This window comes from Schistocerca piceifrons, chromosome 1 (genome assembly GCF_021461385.2).
Source record: "Schistocerca piceifrons isolate TAMUIC-IGC-003096 chromosome 1, iqSchPice1.1, whole genome shotgun sequence".
Lineage (NCBI taxonomy): Eukaryota > Metazoa > Arthropoda > Insecta > Orthoptera > Acrididae > Schistocerca > Schistocerca piceifrons.
In genome coordinates this window covers 817,553,388-817,558,966 of record NC_060138.1, presented here as the reverse complement: position 1 = coordinate 817,558,966, position 5,579 = coordinate 817,553,388, and the positions used below count along the sequence as shown (strand labels likewise).

Here is a 5,579-nt window from a genome sequence, read left to right as displayed (position 1 = left end):
CTAGTCTAGAGAAGGACGTCACTGAACAATGTGTGACTGGAAACGAGTGATTAGGAGTGATAAAGCACGCTATACCTTTTGTCAGTTCGATAGGAAAGTTTGGGTTTGTCCATTACCTGGAGAACATTACTAAGATCATATGTAGTGCCTACAGTGAAGAGCGGAGGAAGTTGTGTTAGGGCATGGGAGTGCTTTTCGTGGTCAGTGTGGTTCTCTCACTGCCCCTAAAAAAGCACTAAATGCAGAAGCACATGAATACACTTCACAGCATTGCGTACTGTGTACAGTAGAGGAATAGAGTGGAGACCATGACTGTTTGTATCAGCACGATAATGCCGTCTGTTGTAAAGCAGCATCTGTGACGCAATGGTTGGTGGACAACAACTGTCTTGAAATTGACTGTCGTGTCCAGAGTTCCGACATGAACCCAATGGAGGACTTTTGGGAAAAGTTATAACGACGACTTCGCTTTAGACCCCAGCGTCCAACATCACTATCATCTCTGGTTTCAGCTCTTGAGGGAGAATGGGCTGACATTCGTCCACAGACATTCAGACGCCTGATTGAAAGTGTCCACAGCAGAGTTCAAGTCGTCAACACCCCATGTTCATGTCCACTGGCAGGTGTCAGGATACTTTTGATCTGATAATGTAGATGAAAATTTTTAATCAAAGGTACATCCACTCAGGAATGAAACTGCTACAAACAAGAACTACATAGACGGTAAGAAAAGTAAATTTACCTTACGTCACATGACTTGGGCCAACGGCCTTGCCGCAGTAGTAACACCGTTTCCCATCAGATCACCGAAGTTAAGCGCTGTCGGGCTGGCCTAGCACTTGGATGGGTGACCATCTGGTCTACCGAGCGCTGTTGGCAAGAGGGGTGCACTCAGCCCTTGTGATGCAAACCGAGGAGCTACTTGATTGAGAAGAAGAGGATCCGGTCTCAGAAACTGACATACGGCCGTGAGAGCGATGTGCTGACCACATGCTCCTCCACATCCGCGTCCAGTGACGCCTATCGACTGAGGATGACACGGCAGCCGGTCGGTACAGTTGGGTCTTCATGGCCTGTTCGGGAGGAGTTCAGTTCACATGACTTCATGTGCTCATTACTCCATTTTTTTTAAATTTTAGCTTTGAAAGTCTATGTGATATTGGATCAGTCCTCGTACATTTGGTCTCACCATTGTTGACTGTTCTTTAACGTTATTTAGGAACACGATACGAAACCGTATCTAGAATCCTGCTGCAGCTCCATATGAATGCATGCTCTTTACGTTAACTTTTTCACTAGCACTTTGAAGTTTTCAAAAATAACCTGCTATATCAGTGCTTTTGGGCCTGTCACGTAGCAAAGACGACATGGGCTGTGCTTTAATATGTTCCTCCCTCTTTCAGCTGTAGAACATACCCAGGCGCTACAGCTGAGATCTTTTTTTGTGTGAGCATGATGGCGAAATTTAAAACTGGAACAATTCAAAATACACAGCAAACATTAATAATATGCCAAATGCTAGGACAGTGGTCTCCCACATAACCTCAAGAAAGAAGGCTGGCGAGAACTGACGCGGACTGAATTTTCTCTCTGCAGCGGAGTGGGCACTGATTTGACGACAGAGTGAAACTGGCAGATCGACCGGAACTCGAACCTAAGACCTTTGCCATCTCAGGGCCAAGTGCTCTGACTACTGCTCCATCCAAGCACGTATCGTCTCACGACCCGCCCTCATAGCAGTAATACCTCATCTCCGACTGTCCTAACTTCAGAGTTCTCCTGCTTACTTTACAGGACTAGCATTCTCGCAAGAAAGAGTATTCAGGAGAAATGGCTCTGCAATATCCTTTCTCCAAGAAGTGATAGTCCGCTGGGTATGCAGGATAACTTCTGTGAAGTTTAGAAAGTAGGAGCATGGCGCCGCAATACCGTTTCTTTTAGGAGTGCCAGTCTCGCACAATATTCGAAAGAAGCTGTGTGGGCCTTGGAAGACAGGAGATGAGGTTCTGGTGGAAGTAAAGTTGTGAGGTCGGGACCAGAGTCACGTGTGGAAAAGCTCAGGCGGTAGAGCGCCTGCCCACTAAAGGCTGTAGTCCTAGGCTCTAGTACCGGTCCGGTATACAGTTTCAGTATGCCAGGAAACGGAGCGCAGATATTTGACGAAAATGGTCAGGGAATTAGTCGGCCACAGAAGGGTAAAATAAATTCAGATAATTTGGAATAACTTGTTCCCAAAATCCACTACCTACCATCGGTATCTTAAGATGCACTACAACTTAATGCACGAAAGGCTACCTCATCAAGTTGTTTCGAACAGAGCCACAGCGACCGATGGACAAGACACATGTTACAGCAGGTTCGTTCCAGCAACCACTCCTCATATGAGTGTGGCTGAGAGAGTTCGGAATTATCAGGTTTAACCGTATGCCAGGCGAGATTAAATTTCATTTTTTCGTAAGAGGGCACTGACACTTGTCTACGTGAAGTAGCGGGGTGTGATTTAGGTGATGGGTCAAGTGATCTTACAACGATATTCCAGTGCGTGCTACAAGTGTAGTTGACGATGGCATCGGGTTAGCATAGAAAATGATTCAAATGGCTCTGAGCGCTATGGGACTTAACATATGAGGTCATCAGTCCCCTAGATTTAGAACTACTTAAACCTAATGAACCTAAGGACATCACACACATCCATGCCCGAGGCAGGATCCTAACCTGTGACCGTAGCGGTCGCGCGGTTCCAGACTGAAGTGCCTAGGAGCGCTCGGTCACACCGGCCGGCGTTAACATAGCAGCAACAAGGTGTTTCCAAAATACTTGTGCTTTCACTAGCATTGTACCTTGTACCACACATTGATCCGTACTTTACTTCAAAATTGTTGGACATCTATCAATGGTTTGTCTTAAGGATTGAAGAGATTTGCCCACTTTCCGTAGATCATAACAGATAACAGCACGTGAATTTGTCATGAACCTCGCTGCTCCCGTGTTACGCATTTCCAGTCATCGAGCAATGACAATTTAAACTCCCTTGTCGAAGATGAAAACCAGTATCTTTCTCTACTTTATGTTCCCTAGTCATCAATTACAAATCTTTTGGATAACATCAGTTACTTTCCAGGTTGTCCCTGCCTCACGATTTCGATGTGACCATAGCAATGCTTGGTCGGTAAGTCACTGCAGTTGTATAAGTTAAGAAAATTTTTAATTGCTGGATTAACAATTGACATCGTCCGGAAAATATGTTATTTCGTTGACGAGTGTGGCACCACATGATAGAGGTTTTATTTTATTGAATCAACAGAATTCAGTGTGTGATCTGAGGTTCGACAATTTGCTAGATTGTGCATACCAGTTTCTCTGTATGGGCGGCATTGCGATCAGAGCTACTGGCTAGCTCTACCGACCATATGAATAACCAGTCTGTCTAAGAATTGCGGAAGTCGTAAAGCCTGACATAGAGAGTGGTGCACTTGAAACAACAACTTGGCTTTTCTCAGATTAGTTTGAACTGCAGCTGATTGAAATGTCCGAGAGGATAGCTAAGATGACGTTAGAGAGACGCGTCAGATTGCTGCGAGCGGCTCGCTGTTGTGACATATCTTTATATTCCTGCTACTTGATCTTCGACCAGGGAATCAATAGCCACGTTAGCATATGCCCCGCTGCTGCATTCTGACACAGTACAATGCTAGCACAACCACTTACAGAAGTGATGGCAGGCGTATCGAACATATCATAACCTAAATCCGAATATCTGTAGTGACGTTTACTTGTTGAATAAAGTGTGTGCACACCGCAGTTCGTAACTAATTTACGTTTCTCTCATATAGTTCAATAATTGTCACCCTGTTTTTAACACAACAAGTTTTGGAATTACATTATTCCGTTATCAAGTTCTTAAAATTAGTATGCCACCAGGCACAATCAAAATTGTTGTTGTTGTTGTTGTTGTTGTGGTCTTCAGTCGTGAGACTGGTTTGATGCAGCTCTCCATGTTACTCTATCCTGTGCAAGCTTCTTCATCTCCCAGTACTTACTGCAACCTATATCCATCTGAATCTGCTTAGTGTATTCATCTCTTGGTCTCCCTTTACGATTTTTACCCTCCACGCTGCCCTCCAATGCTAAATTTGTGATCCCATGATGCCTCAGAACATGTCCTACCAACCGATTGTCAAGTTGTGCCACAAACTCCTCTCCTCCCCAATTCTGTTCAATACCTCCTCATTAGTTATGTGATCTACCCATCGAATCTTCAGCATTCTTCTGTAGCACCACATTTCGAAAGCTTCTATTCTCTTCTCGTCCAAACTATTTATCGTCCACGTTTCACTTCCATACATGGCTACACTCCATACAAATACTTTCAGAAACGACTTCCTGACACTTAAATCTATACTCGATGTTAACAAATTTCTCTTCTGCAGAAACGCTTTCCTTGCCATTGCCAGTCTACATTTTATATCCTCTCTACTTCGACCAGCATCAGCTATTTTGCTCCCCAAATAGCAAAACTCCTTTACTACTTTAAGTGTCTCATTTCCTAATCCAATTCCCTCAGCATCGCCCGACTTAATTCGACTACATTCCATTATCTTCGCTTTGCTTTTATTGATGTTCATCTTATACCCTCCTTTCAAGACACTGTCCATTCCGTTCAACTGCTCTTCCAAGTACTTTGCTGTCTCTGACAGAATTACAATGTCATCGGCGAACCTCAAAGTTTTTATTTCTTCTCCATGAATTTTAATACCTACTCCGAATTTTTCTTTTGTTCCCTTTACTGCTTGCTCAATATACAGATTGAATAACATCGGGGAGAGGCTACAACCCTGTCTCACTCCCTTTCCAACCGCTGCTTCCCTTTCATGCCCTCGACTCTTATAACTGCCATTTGGTTTCTGTACAAATTGTAAATAGCCTTTCGCTCCCTGTATTGTACCCCTTCCACCTTTAGAATTTGAAAGAGAGTATTCCAGTCAACATTTTCAAAAGCTTTCGCTAAGTCTACAAATGCTAGAAACGTAGGTTTGCCTTTCCTTAATCTTTCTTCCAAGATAAGTCGTAAGGTCAGTATTGCCTCACGTGTTCCAACATTTCTACGGAATCCAATCTCATCTTCCCCGAGGTCGGCTTCTACCAGTTTTTCCATTCGTCTGTAAAGAATTCGCGTTAATATTTTGCAGCTGTGACTTATTAAACTGATAGTTCGGTAATTTTCACATCTGTCAACACCTGCTTTCTTTGGGATTGGAATTATTATATTCTTCTTGAAGTCTGAGGGTATTTCGCCTGTCTCATACATCTTGCTCATCAGATGGTAGAGTTTTGTCAGGACTGGCTCTCCCAAGGCCGTCAGTAGTTCTAATGGAATGTTGTCTACAATCAAAATCAAGGCATATTAATTTTGAGAACTTGATAGTGGGATAATGTATTCTCGAAACATCTGTTTTTCACAGCTGTTGCAGAATAATCTCCGTTCTGATTAGAGACAGTTCTATGATGGCTTCGCGACACAAAATATGTAAGTGGAGCAGAGACGAATGTGGAATCATTTTAGCGACCACAAGTGAGTA

The 5,579-nt window shown here is 43.6% G+C and overlaps 1 pseudogene; it reads left to right on the top strand.

Moving 5' to 3' along the window:
* The first annotated feature begins 761 nt into the window (after positions 1–761).
* On the top strand, positions 762–879 carry LOC124717269 (annotated as a pseudogene).
* The last annotated feature ends 4,700 nt before the right edge of the window (positions 880–5,579 follow it).